At 42.3% G+C, this 18,217-nt stretch overlaps 2 long non-coding RNA genes across 3 annotated transcripts in view; one reads left to right on the top strand and one right to left on the bottom strand.

Moving 5' to 3' along the window:
- The window catches only part of LOC120374337, a 34,550-nt gene extending 25,044 nt beyond the window's left edge, over positions 1–9,506 (bottom strand). For both annotated transcript variants that reach the window (XR_005586013.1, XR_005586012.1), the window contains exons 1-3: positions 9,361–9,506; positions 8,342–8,407; positions 7,343–7,458 (exon numbers count right to left, since the gene is read on the bottom strand). This is a non-coding gene — a long non-coding RNA (uncharacterized LOC120374337). The remainder of the gene's footprint in view (positions 1–7,342; positions 7,459–8,341; positions 8,408–9,360) is intronic.
- LOC120374340 lies at positions 4,730–16,373 on the top strand. The gene is made up of 3 exons (XR_005586017.1): positions 4,730–4,858; positions 13,142–13,268; positions 16,249–16,373. It is a non-coding gene; the product is annotated as an uncharacterized LOC120374340 (long non-coding RNA).
- The last annotated feature ends 1,844 nt before the right edge of the window (positions 16,374–18,217 follow it).

Raw genomic sequence — 18,217 nt, forward strand, 5'->3', positions numbered from 1 at the left:
AGAACTGGACCCAGGACCAATCCCTACAGAATGAGTAATATAGTGGCCTATCGTGTGCAACAGCGGATCATTGATGAGACATGCAGAGAATAGAGACCCTGGCTACATCCTGTCCGTTATTCCATTACCTTTGTGCTACTCTGCTTTAAGATCCATTTGAGATTTTCGGTGTACTGGAAGCCCCAGATAGCATAAAATTGGCATAGAGAGATTACAGCATCTGCTCCTGGGCCCCCAACAGTGGAACAGGGGCAGTGACAATATAATCCTAGGCAGGTGGCAGAACATCTCCTAATGCTCTCCTCCCTTTTCCCCGGTGAGCCAGTCACACACCCCACCCATAGCAAAGCTGTGACTGGATTTTTAAAAATAGGAGCCTAAATCCATATTTAGAGACCTGCCTAATTGTCATAAGTGCTGAGCACCCAAAAGGCCCTATTGACCTGAATGAGAACTGCTGGGTACTTGGCTGTTTTGAGAATTTGGGAGGCACCTAAGTATAGATTTAGGAGACTGACTTTGGGCTCTTTTGTTTTATTGTATTTAAATTAAATCGTGGCCTTTGTAAATAACTTCAAAATGTATAGACTCTTTTGGGGTTATTGTTATGTCAGACCTACGTGATTGCTCTACCAGACTCTCAGGGCTAGATGACTCATCAGTCAGTCAGAATGCTCAATTTCCTTTTGATATTTTATAATAGCCTGCAAGCATCATAATGAAAACAATAATTGACATGCAACTGCAAAGGCCCATCATTATACTGCAGGTCAACATGGGGTCCTTAAAAATGACCTGCGAAGAAGAAAAAAAAAAGGCCCGTTCCAATTTTTTCTTCTTTGTGATGTGTGATATAAAGAAGGACTGAAAGGTAATTTCAAAGGAAAGCTTTTTATCACACTTTTTTTTAAACATAAAAATCTGAGTCCTGTGTAGCCTGTAAGGTTCTGTACCAACTGGAGAACTTGTGAAATGATGACATCACAAGAGCCTGAGGCCCCAATTCAGTAAAGTACTTCAGCATGTGCTTCCTTTTAAGATTTTGCTTAGTTCACACTGACTTCAGTGGGACTTAAGCATGTGCTTAACCTTAAGCACTTTAAGCATTTGTTCAAATGCTTTGCTGAATAGGGATGATCCTAAAAAGGAGTTTTAAAAAGCACCACAAGAATTTAGAAGCATTAATTGCAGTGACATCAACGTGACTGTGGTCATCCTAATTCCCCCAGAGGCTTTTGAACATCTCCCCCTGCTTAAATTGATGAAAGTGCTTTGCTGAACTCTTGCCTAAAGTCTGAGCAACTGAGAGGGGAAGGGATTGTTAACCAGACTGTAGAAAACCCTTTGTTATTTGAATGTTTGTGCTAATGCTAATTTAACTTAACTGACTAATAAATATTTTGACTTAATTTAATTGACTAATAAAGTCTTTCTTAAAGTTTCAGATCCCACACTTAATTACAGTGTGAGCAGTTGCAGTATAAATGCTCGGACACTTTAGGAGGTTCTCCAGGAAAATTAGGGAAGCCCAGATGATGTTTCCAATACTTTGTATGGCTAAAACCAAAAACGGGGAAAGTGCTTTAAGAAAAAAGTCAGGCCTTCTTTCTACATCATCAAGAAACAAAGAAGAGGAACACAATTTTTAAAAACCTCCATTGCAGGTTACCTATAAAACCTATAAAGACTTTTTGGGAAATTAAATAGTAGATACAAACTCACTAAGTTTGTTCTTGTTTTTCAGATGGTCTTTTCTCTCTTCAGCAGGGCTCCCTCTTCCATTACCTGATTTTTTAGGAAACAGTGCACCTGAGCAAAGAGTCTCCTTCTCTTTTTGTGGGCTTTTACCTTTAGTCTTTTAGAAATTCATTACAAAAATCAATAATCCCAAAATTGGAAACAGTATGAGAATTACTCTCACACACAATTTTTAATGCTTGCTTTGGCTTGATTAATAGTCTTGCACATCTAGTCAATTAAAAACCCAACAGATAGATTTCTTCCATTCATTTGTATAATTATGATGCAGCAATCTCTTGGAATCATTACCAGAAGAGTTGACAGGGTTCTTCCAGTACATATTGACCATTACTTTACCCACAATTTTACAATGCAATTAATACACTAGGACCTTCTAAAAAGTGTCAGAAAAGAACATGCAGGAATTATTCATTATTAGTGTTAATGTCTAATATCTGAAGAACTGAGAATAGCTGGAGCTATTCTGTATCACCAAGAAACAGCTAGCTAAAAACAAAAAGCAAAAGACCACCCAAAATGGCACCAAGTATGTACTGGAAAATGAAATAAAGGTCCAAGATGCCATTTTGAAACACAGTCACATGCAAGATTTTCTGTGGGATCTGGAAGGGAATTATAGTAGAGGGCAGCTCTTCTATAAAGGTTGACAGATCCTTACTGTTTAAAAAAATAATTAATCTAAATACTCTAAGATCCACATGTTGACTTGGATTGTCCTGAAATCAGCTACTTGTGAAATCACCTGGTTCTTCTAACTTTTTTTGTACACACCTACTGCTCAAACTATTGCTCCAACCCTCCCCAAACTGGTCTCAGCCACTCAGGATTATCTCAGCTAAGGAAGCAGTATTGAAAAAGGTACCGAAGGTTGAGTTTGGAACTCCAGGTTGGCACAAGTTCAACTGAGACACTTTAAAAAATGAAATACACACCTGCAGACGAATTGGACTCTGTTACAGCTAGAGGGCTTGCAGTTGTTGTAGCAACTAGGAACTCAGAAATGCTGACAGAGCAGAACAAGAGGGGAAGAACTGGTCATCTTCCTCTACAGTGACACACCAGATGGAGGGGGGGAAAGGGGAGACATCTGTGCCATCTGGCCCAACAAATGCTTCCATCCCCACAATTCCTTCCCATGGCTGCTCTCTCAGGCTAAGGAAAGGAGTGCCTAGGGTTCCCTTGCCTCCACTGCTCTCTGATCAAGGGAAGGAACCCAGAACACCCCTTCTTTGCCATCCTGCTTCCAGTGATGGCAAAGGAGCTCCAGGCTCACTCTTTTGTCTGGCCTCTCCCCCAGAGTGTTGCTGCTGCTTTGAAGGAGAAAGTTGAGCTCAAAGCAATGCAGGAAAGTGTGGGGAAGTTGGAGGGAGAGGTCAGAGGTGTGTAGTGGAGCAGCTGAGGAAGGGCTTCAAGTCTGCCTCTCCCACATTTTCTCACATCCATACCCTCCAATTCTGTTCCCCCTAAATGCATTCCTCAGAGCCCCACCACCTTTCCACTGCCCTTCCAGGTTTACAAGGGGCATGGCGTGGTAAGGAGGAGAGTGGAGCCGAGAGGTGCTCAGTAGCAGCAGGAAGCTTAGGGTTGTAGAGCAATGGGTGTGATGAGGGACTGTTGGAAGAGTTGGAGTAGTGGTGGGGTGTGTGAGCAGTGAGGGGAGTTGTAGAGCAGTGCAAAGAAGAATAGGGTGGAAAGGAGGTGGGTCAGCTGTGTTGTGAAGGGCTGGGGGGCTTCAACTCTGTCCCCCCCAAAATCCCACAACCATGTCCCCCATATTTGGCCCCCTCTTCAAAAAATGTTACTAACCTCCATGTTAGTGCCTACACTGTTCCTGCATCCTCTCCTCAGCTCCTCAACCTGTGGGTCCCATTCCAACACCTGCCTCTCCCTTGGAAGATGGGCTGAGGAGGTAGAATTGGACTGTGCTGGACAAGCAGAGGGACAGGAGATAGTGCAGGAGCGGTAAAGGAACTAACATGCAACCAGTGCATTCTGTGGCTGGGATAATCATTAGTAAGGAGAAATAGGCAGTGAAAAGGGAAAACTGGACTGTGGTACTTGGGATGCTGAGTAATTATTCTCACACACACACACCAAGCAAGTTGCATGCCCAAAACTTTGTGCCCATCTAGAATGTTGAGTTCAGCTACACTCAAGCATCTGTAAATCAGGAAATACAAACTTAAGGTACATTCCACCCCTGCAATGTAACCTTAACTCTGACCTCTTTGAGCAATGCCCCAGTATGCCAATAACACATGTACCCACTAGCCACACAAATGTTACAGAAAACTGAAAACAGAGTACAAGAGGACTGTCAGACTGTTACGCTCTGATACACCCCAAATCCACACACACAAAACAAGCAAGATATGCAGGTAGGTTGTCAATCAAAGCATTTAATAACTTTGAACAGATTAGGTCAGCAACAGTCTGAACAAAACATAACAGTCCGAACAGCAGATATGTAGCAGCAGACCCTGAGCAGCTGCACACACCCAATGCTATGCACACACAGAGAGCCTTAAATAGAAACAGGAATGCCGAGTTCAAAAGCAGGAATCAGGAAACAAACTGGAACAGGGAGCAGGAAGGCAACACACACACCTGTCATAAAAGGACAAAGTCTAACACCTTCTCTTAGCTAAGGCAAAACTTGGGTGTAGATCAGGCCTAGAAACTAGGAGGTCTTACACTTGGTCTACACTTTGTCTTGCCAGAGACCCGGTTTTCGACCAGAATGCCCAGTTGAAAAGGGACCCTGGCAGCTTCCGTCAGCACCACTGCCATGGCTCTGTGCAGCTCCGGGAAGTGGCTGGCATGTCTGGCTCCTAGGTGCAGGACAAATAAGGGAAGCTCCGTGCACTGCCCTCGCCCCCAGTGCCAGTTCTGCAGCTCCCATTGGCCAGGAACCGCGGCCAATGGGCACTGTGGGGGTGATGCCTCTGGGTTCAGGCAGCACACACCATGCAGAACCACCTGGCCGTTCCTCTGCCTAGGGGCTGGACATGCCAGCCCCTTCCAGAAGCAGCGTGGAGCCAGGGCAGGCAGGGAGCCTGCCTTAGCCCACTGCACCACGGACCAGGAACTGCCTCAAGTAAGTACCAACAGGCTGGAGCCCGAACCCCCTCCTGCACCCCACCTCGCTGCCCCACGACAGAACCCCCTCCCACACCTTAATTTACTCCCAGACCCCGCACCCCCACCCCAATCCCCTGCCCCAACCCTGAGACTGCTCTGCACTCCAAACCCTTTGGTTCCAGCCCAGAGTGCCCTCCTGCACCCCAAACCTCTCATACCCTGTCCCACCCCAGAGCCTGCACTCCCAGCTGGAGCACTCACCCCCCCACACACATACCAACCCCCTGCCCCAGCCCAGTGAAAGTGAGTGAGGGTGGGGGAGAGCAAGCGACTGAAGGAGGGGGGTTGGAGTGAGTGGAGGCAGGACCTCAGAGAAGAGGCAGGGCAGGGACAGCTCCTCAGGGAAGGGGCAGAGCAAGGGGGTTTGGTTTTGTCCAATCAGAAAGTTGGCAACCCTACCCTCAGACACTAAGCATACTCCACTTAAACCACTCCAAACTTGCTATGCCACCACTGCTTCACCCTTGCCTTCTGAGACAATGCCCTCAATGACCCCTCACTAAGGCCCAGAGACCACAGATGGCAGCACCAAACTGCTGACAATCCCCGTGGCAAGAGTCATTTCCATTGAAACTGACACAACCTACAAAACTCAGTGTTGAAAATGAGGCATTCCTGATCCTTTGAAGTATACATGCACCTCTTGTCCTATCACAGTGACAGCTCTGCCAGCCTGCTCCAACTTCCATTGTTCGAATTACACCCAACACAGTGAAGGCAGTTGGAGAGCAAACAGATCAATGCTGGAATTCAAATCTGTGGAACATGAATACAATACAAACAATGGTACATTCTCTTTGAATTCCTCATGGTTACTTAGTAGGCACTTCTGCTCTTACTGAACCAGTCCCAGTGGCTATTGCCAGCACCAGGGGGCAGAACCAAGGTTGTGTTGCAGGAGTAGTGTGTATTTCCTGGTTTTCAGAGGTCTGAGTGTAGCTAAACTTTGTATTTCCTGGTTTTCAGAGGTCTGAGTGTAGCTAAACTTGACATTCTGGAAGAGCACAAGGCACCACTGGGCAACCTTAATTCTGTGTTAAAGAAGTCTGGAGACATTTAAATTAAATTAAAGCAAATACCTGTCCTCCGTGAAACATATGGCACAGACACTCACAAATGAACATATGGAGAGCTCTCATTAAAGAGGAAAAGAGCAATTAAATACACGCGTAAGAAAGAAAATCTCAGATTTCATGTTAAATACAATAATTTAAATAAATGGCCACGTGTTACAATTCTGCGCTACGATGCATGAGAACTAGGTTAATTCTCTTTATGTACGTCTTGTAGCAGTTCAAACACATTGTGTTGTTAAAAAGAACATCAGTGGAGCTTGTAAACAAATTGGAGCTTGTAAACAAAGTTACCTGCTTTGGGTATTTATTTAAGCCTGACCAGTAAAAGAAAGCTTATAAAATAAATAAAATACAAAAAGTGGGTTTATTTTCCCTATTACCTCCAAGATAGACCAGGAATACAGACTGCCTTTTTCCAGGTCCCTCCCTAATTGTGTAAAGGGCAGAGATATACAATCTTCATTTTTGTGGCATGCCTTCTCGCAGATGAGGACTACAAGATGGTTGATAGGAGAGATTGTATTTCCCAGTATTCCTGTTCTTACAGATCTCAGAGACTGATCGGTTGGGATCTAGCCTGAGCTATCTTTGTCCCTGATTACTTTGGGGAGATATGAGTTCCAGTTCATGAAACGCTAAGCTTGGCCTCTAAAGCTGAGGCCAAAGTCACAGTATTTGTGGAAATCTACAAACTGCATCTCCAAGGTAACTTCCAAATTCTCAGTGACTACGTCCCCTGTCCCAATTTTATTATTAAGAGGAAAACCTGGAACAGGGTAGTGCTGGCCCCAGAGAGTAGCCTCACAGGCCTTAAAGAGACTGTACTCCCTGTTATATGTCCCATGTGGTCAGGGGCTGAAGCTATTATGGAGGCTGTGCTCTCAGCCCCTAACATGGGAAAGTGTACTACTCCCCAGGCTCAACATCCCTCTCTCTGGCTGATTACGTTTGGGTGTTGATGGGCTCAAAAACAGAACCCTGCCCAGGTCCCCCTCCATAGGGAGATGAAGAGTTTGGGCGAGACAGGTGTATACATTGAAAGTAAAATAAAGGGATGCTCTGGGTGGTAAGGGCTCGTAGGTGCCTGGGGAAGAATTGGCTTTCTCTTCCCAGTCTCTTGGTCACTGCCACACAGGAGCACTCTAGACCCATTGTGCAATGTCTTTGGGAGAGACAGTGTGACTCATCTGCCCTGTGCCTGTCACCTCTCTTGTCTTTTTTTCTTTATATGGAAAAATGTCTATAATAAGCTCAAAAGGTTACACTAACACCATTAGTACTTCAGTAAATGCTGGCTGGCTTGACAGCAACCTAAGGGAGAAATAAGGACATCTTAATTTTAGCAAACACACTTCTATACTCACAGACAGTGATTTCCAGAACTGATATGGGCCATATAGATGCCTGAGAGACAGGAAGAGTGAGTGTGCTGTGGAAATCTTCACCAGCGTCTGACATATTCTGTGTCTGGCTGAGCTCTCTGAGAGAGACATCAAACTGCTTTGGTTAGTGTATGTTGAGAATTACCTGTATACTGCAAACCCCCGTCACCCCCACTTCCTTATGGCAGGGTGTTATTGACCCTGCTAGCTTAAAAATGCAACAAACAAATCAATATCTGCAAGTATGTTGAAATGTTAATGGTCCAAAAAAAGGATTTTCATTTTTTTAAGCCTGCCAAAAGGAACAAATCTAAATATGGTGAGAACTTAACTGTAGCCCTCAATGACATCTTTACTTTGGCCAAATTTGCAGTTTATTTTTTCTTTCCAATTTTTTCTTTCAACTGCCACTGCAGGAGAACCACAAGATGTCTCAAAGTTCCATTTTAATAATTCAAATTAAAAATACCACAAACTTTTACTGGCACAAGTACTGCTTTAGAGAAATTTTGGCCTCCATTCATTGAAAAAAGTAATTAGACAAGCATTTTTATAGAGTGGTTCCCTTTTACAGGGTGAATAAAGGTGAGTCTCCAATTATATGGAAAGTGAAGAGTATATTTCACTTTTGAACTATACAGAGAGCTCTGTTTCCATTTGTGACTGAGTAGTATTCTAGCACAATTCTAATACTGTGTAATTTTATACACAAGCTTAAAGAATCAGCTTATGTGACAGCTTTGCTGAAACTATTCTAGCTAAAATAAGTATATGTGCCCAATAGTAAGCATACATTGCCTGTCATTTCAAATGTGCATCTTCCTCTTGAGATACTACTGATATGAACTGCATGTGAATTATAATAAAAACTACTGTTAGGCTTGAAAGAAGACAGGAAAAGAAGTTGTTAACCACATGTGGAATTCATAGGGTACAATAAACATGTTATATGAACTGATGAGAGCTTCTTTTAGCAGTTACCTTATTCTCTTCTTAGTTGCACCGGTTTTACATCAGGATAACCCCATTGCCTTCAATGGAGATACTCTTGATTCACAGCATGAAATGAAAAGAATCTTTCAGCCTTTGTCCATGAACATGCCCACAAAAAGAACTAACTGCAACAATGGTCCATGGAGAAAAAGTTCTGCACTACCCTGATTTATCAGAATGATGCTATTCTTTTTATTCAGTCCAACTATACTAGTTTCTGGAATTTCCTGCAGGTATATGTTAATTAAGTGGGTTTTTTTTGTAGTAAATGAAAAACTGGCTGAAAGTCTGAATTCGTCCCACTGGGATTTTCTATTTTTCATGGCAAATGGCCGACTTTACATTTTTCGCAAAATTCATGATCACTATGAATTAGATACAGTCTTATTAATGTATCAACTTGGATTTTTATTTGCCTCCATTTGTTTTGGAATAAATTTGATAATTTGGGGCTTCTTTAGTCCTGTCCTACTAAATGAGGAGGAATTCAGTTACCCTAAGATTAACTAGTATGCACTCGTGTGTGTGTGTGTGTGTGTGTGTGTGTGTGTGTGTGTGTGTGTGTGTGTGTGTGTGTGTGTCTCCACAGCAAAAAGAAACCCTCAGCAGCAAGTCTCAGAGCCTAGGCCAACTGTCTTGGGCTTACAGGGTTCACACAGCAGGGCTAAAAATAGTAAGGTTGCCAACTTTCTAATGGCACAAAACCAAACACCCTTGCCCTGCCCCTAGCCACAACCCTTCCCCGAGGCCCTGCCCCTTCTCCAAGGCTCCATCCCTACTCACTACATGCCCCCTCCCCCTTCCCTCCCTCTCCCCCACCCTCACTCACTTTCACTGGGCTGGGGTTGGGATGTGGGAGGGGGTGAGGGCTCTGGGGTGGGGCTGGGGATGAGGACTTTAGGGTTCAGGAGGGGGCTCAGGGCTGGGGCACGGGGTTGGGGTGTGGAAGGGGATTCTGACCTGGGTTGGGGGGGTCAGGGTGCAGGCTCCAGGCAGGCAGCGCTTACCTCAGGCAGTTCCTGGTCAGTGTCACAGTGGGGCAATGGCAGGCTCTCTGCCTGCTCTGACTCCGTGTGGTTCCCAGAAGCAGCCGGCATGTCCCTCTGGCTCCTAGGCAGAGGGGACAGGGGGCTCTGCACACTGCCTGTGCGCGCAGGTGCCACCCCCACAGCTCCCACTGGCCACGGTTCCCGACCAATAGGAGCTGCCAAGCCAGCACTCAGGGCAGGGTCAGCGCACGGAGTCCTCTGGCCCCTCCGCCTAAGAGCCAGAGGGACATGCCAGACGCTTCTGGGAGCCACACGGAGCCAGGGCAGACAGGGAGCCTGGGAGCCACTACCCCACCAACCAGACTTTTAACGGCCCAGTTAGATGTGCTGACCGAAGCCGCCAGGGTCCCTTTTCGACCAGGCATTCTGATTGAAAACCGTATGCCCGGCAACCCTAAAAAATAGCAGTGCAGATGTTTGGGCTTGGTCCTATGCTCTGAACCCTGACAAGTGGGGAGGATCTTGGAGCCTGGCCTCCAGCCTGAGCCTGAACTGCTACACTGCTATTTTTAGCCCTGCAGTCTCACTGCTGGGTCTCTGCTGTGATATACCCTGAGTGTTTCTCCCCATTGATCACGTAAAGGACATAGTTAAAGCTAAGGCTACAGACTAAGTAACCGTGATGATATTAAAATATCATGGACAACAGTGATTGGGGCAGAGGGCCTCTGTATACATGGAAATGCAAAATTGTAAAACTGGGGCCTGTCATAGCTACCAAGAGGTTGGCTCATCCTATGCTGAGGCAGACAGAGAAAAATAAATTGCACTGTTTTTAATCCTCACAACATTGGGAAAAGGGACCAAAAAAAAAAAAATCACCCCAAACACCCTGCATAACTCAGGTTACTATCGATATAGATCAAAACACATAACCATATAGTCCTGACAGATAGTAATTCCTCTGTGGCCTATGAAAGGGAATAGAAAATTTATGAAACAAATATATTTGTAATTCCTCTCTGTGCTAATCTTCGTGTTGTTAATCTGAAAACTGAATTAGAGCTGTATCTCTGCCACAGCTAGCTCCTCCTCTCACAGACTGACAGGCAGGGCTGAGTGCATTGGAGACTCCGCCCGGTACAGCACTAGGACCATCTGATTAATTCAAGTAATAGCACAGTGATAAAAACAGAAATAATTGTTTTAATAAATTAGCCTCTTTGGTCTCAATCAAAGCAAGGATGGAGTTAAAACAGTCTCTAGCAGGTGAGTGGAAGATGGCAGGAGGCAACAATAGAGAAGCTGAACAGACTGTTTAGCTGTCAAAAGCACTTCTATAGTATTTATAGAGAAATTGTATTCAATTGGGCCCTGCTTAATTCAGATCTGAGCCTAGCAACTTTGGGGATAGTCAAAAGTCATGAGTGTTTCGTTTGGAGTTTTGGTTCCCCTTATTCTAGAGCTAGGAGAAGTGCTGAGCAGTTCAGTTCCAGAGATAGGCTTGAATTCTAAAGTTCAGGTGTGTTGGGATCTGGGGTTTTAGTCCTAATCACTAATTTTCCTGAGTGCACATACTGTAGAGATTTGTAAAACACACACACACACACACACACACACACACATACATAGAGTAAACGATGGAAAATCGACCATACTAGTACCAAAGCACAGTTTTAAATCTTGGAAAAGGAATGTGGGGATTTTATTGATCATAAATCAGTGTCCCAGAACACAATTATCAGTGCTCATGAGAGATAACTCAGCTCTGGCTGACAACACTAAACAGATCAGCATTAAAGGGAAGCAAATATGATTCTGCTTTATGCCCACCTGAACTTTGCCAATAGGAAGAACAGGAATAGGATTATCAATTTGGCACCTATTGGGAATCCTTTTTTGTTGGCAAGAAAGCCTTGTTGCTTGGCATCTATGCCATGTGACAGTAGGATGACTAAGCTCCCAATACAAACAGGTAGCTGCATTAAATAATCTTGTGAGGGTTCATATGGCCTATTGGGATCAACATATCAGATATCTGCCCTGAGTTCCTGTGCCTGTTAATTTGAACAAATATGGTAGCCATTATTTATTGGCTTGGAACAATAAAGTACAGGCTTTTATCTGTTTAGAGTAGAGAGAGCCATTCAGATGACATCAGATTCCTCACATCTTGGGGAATCTTTATGGGATATGCCCAAAAAAAGAGGCCAAGCACTCTTTCAGGCACCATAAAAAAGGAATAGGGCATTTTGGTCAGAGAAGACTGTGGAACACTAGATAATACTGGATTGTCGGGAAGAGTTGTATGTATAAGAGAGGTTGTGTTGCCCCAAAGTAGTGGGAGACGCAGACTAATTCTTATGGGAGTGGCACAGCATAAAGGCACTTGATAGATTTTCAGAAGTGTTGAGACCCTCAGCTTCTATTAATTCAGTGGAAGTCCGGGTGCTGGATCTGATCCTACTGAGTTCTGAGGTTAGTACTTCTGACATGGTTAGTTTTGACATGGACCCGTAGCTCCATTGCTGTAAGGACTGCTTGCAAAAATGTTTGCAGAATCAAGGCCATAGTTTGTGTAGCTCTTCTTTTGTCCATGACAAAGTAAGGATCATGCAATGGGCACAGGGGGAGACTGCATAAATTTCTGGCAAGAATTCGTAGTCTCAACTCAGAAAGGTGTGAGGCTAAAAAGAGTGTGGTGATGCAAGTGAGGACTTCCCTGTACAGCACTGCCAGTCACTGAAGTTTATTTACACTAGACCAGTTTTTTGTACAAACTGTAACATTCAGCAAAATTCACTTGGATTTGAGAAGGAAGAGGTATTTAATGCATCATCCAGTGCTAGGTAAAGGCTTTTGTTTCTACATTTATGTTTTCACACAAAATAGAATATTGGATTAAAGCTTGAATGGAGATTTAATTTTGGATTTTCTCTTTTACTGAAGATAATAGCTGAGATAAAGATGTAGGAAAAGGGGAAATCATCAAAATTATATATGCAGAGAGACTGATTTTTTTTGACTAGTCAATAAGAGAGAGAGATGGATGCATGTCTCTTTAAAAGTTCAATATAATCTTTTATAACTAGTCAATGTATGAGTGAAAGTGAGCCATGCCACCTCAAGAGTCTCCCCATAATGTGATTTAAATTGAAAGAAATTCTACCTAAGGCTCTGATAGAGTGCCCAGTGAAGGAAGTGGGGAGTTTCCATTGGCTTCAGTTAGTGTTGGATCAGACCCTAAAGCTCAATGTTCTCATTACAGGAACTCAGTCTACAACTTTTGAACAGAAGTGGGGGATTTCCACTTCTGGAGAGTGCCGGAGGATTTATTGGTTATGATTTAGGTTCTAAGCTGTCATGGTGTCTAATGATTACTTATTTTCTGTAGAGAAGAATGTTTATTTAATATGTGCAGGATGGATTTAGGCAGAAGCAAAACTTTTATTACCACATATTTTTCTCTGTGACTGGCTTCCCACATGACTTTATTATTACACTCTGCACTGTGGATGTGGCGTTCCCACTTCTAGCCCTGGCTGATTTTAATATTTCTGCAACCATTTTAGCAGTATGCAGATGCAGATTTTTTTCTGAATTAATTATAACCCCAAAGTTGTTGTGAGTTGATCATATTTAATTATCTGTTGTTGCATCATCTGTGTACGCAGATCTGAATTCTGATGATTTTGTTAATGTGACAGATCACACTCCAGTTGGCTCTGAATAAAACTATACATTTTAGCAGTTATTTCTTTTTAATTTATCTTTTACATATTAATAAACTGTCATGTAGGTGGCAATATGAACAATCAAAGAGAATTGCTGTTGCTGGAAAAGGATGGGGAGATCTAGCATCATGATGATTAAGCTGTGTGGCTGCGTTTGCATGGTGGGAGCAACATTTAGACCCAATGCTGCAGGTATGTACACACCTGCTTAACTTTACAACCATGATGAGCCCAATTGATTTCAATGACAATGGGGCAGTTAAGTGTGTGCATAAGGACTGGCAAAATCAGGGCCTAAGAGTGAATGTTGAGATAAGGGATTCCATTTAACCTTCCCTTTTCTGATTGTTTTTAATTAATTCTTTTGCTCTTTAAATACTGTTTGCATTTTTGCAAAACAAAGATAATTACATTCAAAATATGACATTAGCCCCTTGGGTATAGTGATGCATGACAGCTGGCTTCACTTCACTACAATGCTCTTGCAGGGCTGCCTCCCTGATCTGCGGTCACCTACTGCACATTGCTCATCACTCCTCCAAGCCATGGAAGCTCTCTCTTGACAACACATATGTACTTTCTGCTGATGAGCACACAGATTAGTCTCCTCCCACAGTCAGCCAGGATCCTCGAATTGAGTCCTTCCAGGTTCTCCCCACTTTGAGCCCTAACAGCCTCTCCTGCCTCCCCCGCTCCCTGCCAATCCACTCTTTGCTCCTTCTACTTTGGTTCTAAGTCAGTGGTGCCACTTCTTACGCTGTTTTTACAATTAAAATACAGTGTCCTTACTAGAGATGGAAGGATTGGCTGGGTCAGAAAACTGGAAAAAAAATGTTAAGCTTGTAACCGTTCAGAAAACTGTTCAGCATTGCAATTCAGATATGAAGAGCTGTGAGTGCCTTGAAAACTTGCTAAATATCTCAAAAGTTAAACTTAATGGAATGTTATTAATTTAACCAAGATGTGCTTCTTCACACTAACTGAGTCTGGGAGGACACACTTGGCTGTCCGAGCGCTATCAAGCAAAAGCTTCTTAGAACCTTAGAATCCTCTAGAAAGTCCATTACCAGGTAGGCTTTGAACTTCCTTGCAGAATCAAACTATAGAAAAATCTAAGATGGAAGGAAATCTAGAATCTACAAGCCCAGAAATTTGGGTCCTTTGTTGACACTATCAACTAGAGTAGCAGTCAGTGTCTATCGTATGTTGGACAGCTACTCACTACAGCGTAACCATTCTCATGGGGTTCCATTATGAATTATCTCCAGACAGTACCAACCTGATCTCCAGCCAGTGTTTCAGAAGCTAAAGACTCTCCAACCCTTTCCCCATCCTCGGAACCACTGGATCCTCAATGTATGTTCTCTCATTATGGAAAACAAGTTGTGAGGTGCAGGCAGGAAATATAGAAGCTTTAAAATTGTATTTTAAATATAATATAGTACAAGAGGGAAATAAAATCTGAGATGTATGAGAAAGAGGAAGGAAAGCACTCAAAATAGCAACATATGAAGCCAAGTTGTACTGACTGAGGGAAACACCAAAATGTGTGTATCTGCTTTCTGGACATTTCAATTACATTACACAGGCAAATGAAAAAAATAAAAAAATTGCTGTCCAACAGGGTAAAAAGAAAGGAGATCCATCATGTCACTGTCATGCACAAAAATGTAGATGTGACTTGCCTTGCATCTCAATAAATGAAAAACAAAACAGGAAGACTATATAATAAGATATAAGAAGTTGGTCGGTTTCTAGACACGCAGGTGTTCTTAAAACTGTATCATGAAAACAAAATAAACTGGTAGCTAACTGGAATATTATATATTCCCGCTATTCCAGGTACTGCAAAAGAGCATATATACTCTCCTCTTTTTTCACAATTTTAATGGTGTCCTATAGTTGTGTCTGTTCATAATTTGAGTATAATCTGTAATCACCATATCCTCCTGTGGTTAGTAGCCTTCAAGAGGTTATTAGTTCTATACTAGCTAATTGAGATTCTGTTCTAGTTTAAACAGTAGCTCTACTACCCTTGGATCTGAGTATTACGAGTTCAGGTACCAGCAGGGAAATAACTTAAAAATGAAATGTATTAGAATTAAAACGGAGTGAGAGTTAATGAAACTTTGCCAGCAGATACAGTTCTAAAACAGGCGCCATTTTCTAACTCTGACTGTTGTAGTGTCAGTAATTGGTGACAAAAGAGGTCTCTCTTCCTCATTATAACTTTCTTCTCTCACTTCTCACCTCCCTCATGAAGCTTATTTTTGACATGCTCTTTGGAGAGAAAAGTTGTAATTTGATGTTTGTAAATATCAACCCGTAGTTGTATGTGGTAAGTCATTTGTCCACTGGTTTATGTATCAATAGTTTTACTGCCCAAGCTACCAGATTTTTGTTATTTTAAGAGATTAAGCCTAGTCTCTGACTCCAGGAAGTGTAGGATGGGACCCTACGTGTTAGAATAATTCCCTTTACATAGTCAAAAATGTTATTCATGTTAGAGCGCTTTACCCTGAACTCTTGCTCAGGGTTGCTGTTTTAGAATGGTTGCCAAAAATGCTGCTGATTTCTGGGAAATCTTTAGGAAGCACAGTATGCTGGTAAGAGCGTAGAAGAAACCTTAAATTGATTTTGCTGAGGCAAGGAGAGAATTCCATCTTGCTAATTAGAAGAAGGTGCCATCATTAAGATCTTGCAACTATTTTCAGACTATCTGGTAATTAGGGAAAACTACTGAACATTTCTCAAAAAGGAGTAAGTATAGCATTTGATTATGTTTTCATCATTAAATCACCCATCTACTGTATATTAGCTACATCATCAGCAAATTCTGTTGTTCAAGCTTTTTATTCGCAATTACAGTAGAGAAACTCTACAAGATTGCTACCCTAGCATCTTGAAAAAAATTAGAGTTCAGTAAATCATTTAGAGAAGAAATCAAGGAAAATACGATGAAAAGGCAAAATTGTCACTAAATCTGTTCCATGACCACTGAAATGATCCAGGCTTCTTTTGAAATCTTATTAAACACAACCTTGCATCTACCCCAAGAACTTTAAAAATATTTACTAGACTCCACACCAAAAGCTGGGTGTCTTAGAGACTCAAATCTCTAGCAAGAAAAATGTTGTACTGCCATGCTAAGCTTTGCCTCCATTTTTAACAGAGATTGATGTGGTCCTCAGTTGTGGTACAATTGTGTGGCTCTACTGATGTACACCAACTAAGAGTCTGGCCCTTAATGGATTTTAAAATGTCATTGGAATATGGATCTACATCCTAGAAAAACAGGTACGTAAATAAGCCATCTTGTTTCTCAGGTAACCAAATTAGGATGCATGAGGTACTCGTTATACATTAAACCCCCCCTTATGCACACAGTCCAATATTCTACAGCAGTGGTTCAGGATGCTATAACTTACAATAGTATTGCTGCCTTGTTTTGGCCTGGTCTATGATTGCACAATAATGTAATGTGTTTGTTTTTTAAATAAGGAATAGGCATAATTCATTTACATTGATACAGAAATTAAAATACTCTTTCCAGCTCAGTTCTATGTAGTTCTAGGAGCTATTAAAAACATGTCTCTTCTGATTTCAATGATGCCAAAAAATTCTTGGATTTGAAACTGGCAACCTCCCAGGAAGAGGAAGCAGGTGATTTATGGGAAAAGGCAGCTATAAAAAGCTCATATTTGCCTGAGTTTTAATTAACTGCAAAGCCATTGGCCTTTTGGATTTACTTCTCCTCAGTTAACATACAGGATGGCTTTCTGTGACTGGAGATTAATAACCTAAATATATTTGTTTTACCGTTTTTCTTCTAAATGAACATCTGAAAAATACAAATTTTAAGACTAGGGAAAGCATAGAGTAGCACCTGCTTATACTAGATCTGAATCTGCCTTTTAGTAGGTATGTTTGATATAAACAGATTCCTATGAGTACAAAAACATAGCAGATCTTATATTCAGATACTGAATATATCTAAATAGTGGGGAACTGTGGGCCCAATCCGGTAATTCTTGTCACCAAGCACAGTGCTTACATTTGAGAGTAGCTTCAATCAAACACCACCTCAGTCATGTCAAAAGTCTTTTTTGGGAAGATGGGAGAGGAGCAGAAGATTGTCTCCCATCTTTTCAGCAGTGCTCAGGTCACAGAAAGCAAGCAGAAGGATGGAGAGGAGACACCATCATTCCCATCCTTCACCCCAGGCACACATACATTCTATACTGCCCAGGCTCACTGCACTCTGAGAAACACTCAACAAACAGCCACACCAGATTCTGGCATCCTCATTTCACCTGCTTGTGCTGCTTTGAGAGTTCAAAGCAGGAAAGAAAGCCATGCTAATCAGCTGTAACAATTCTCCCAATGTAGAGCAATCTCCAGGTGGCATAAAGTCAAGTAGGTTTGTGAGGTGAACCCTCCTTGTGGGCGCCATTGCAACTAGATATATGTTAAATCAACCCTAAGGCTGCTCTAAACTGTGCCACTTTGGTTTTTTCCTCTGTGGCACTATTAGAGATGTTGACTTTAAGACAGTTTTGAATTTATTCATTCTTTTGCCAGAAGTAGAAGCATTTATCCTCAGTACCTTGAGGCTAATTAGGGTACTGGCACCTCTTTAAGCAAACAGACAAAAAGCTTCAGGTACGTGTGAGAATGCCTTGGATAAATATACAAGTGATCAGAAGGCCATCCGGGGAACCATAAGAAAATGAGTAATTCAGATCAGAAGGAAAAAATTATGTATGGAAAGTGACCTAAGTATCTACCCTCTCACAGCTGCTGGATATTTCTCCATGCTTACTGTGAGCCAGTAAGTAAATGTATCACTGGTCAGCGGATGGGAGAAAAAACAACATCTCAGACGTGCGTATAGAAGCAGAAGGAGATTCATTCCTGTGATGATTGCTCCTTCCTACTGCACTATTCTTACTACAGTAGAAATTATGGGGGGTTGGAATGTGCTAATTTGTTTGGTACTACTTGTTCTGGATTTCTTGTTACTTCTATTTTCTTCCTATTTTTGCCTGCTTTTGTCAGATTTTTTCCAATATTTTTAAAACCCTTTTTCTCACTTGTTGGACAAAATGTTCATAACCAATTACTCTTCAGCAGTCTCCACC

Source organism: Mauremys reevesii, linkage group 11 (assembly GCF_016161935.1).
Source record: "Mauremys reevesii isolate NIE-2019 linkage group 11, ASM1616193v1, whole genome shotgun sequence".
Classification (NCBI taxonomy): domain Eukaryota; kingdom Metazoa; phylum Chordata; order Testudines; family Geoemydidae; genus Mauremys; species Mauremys reevesii.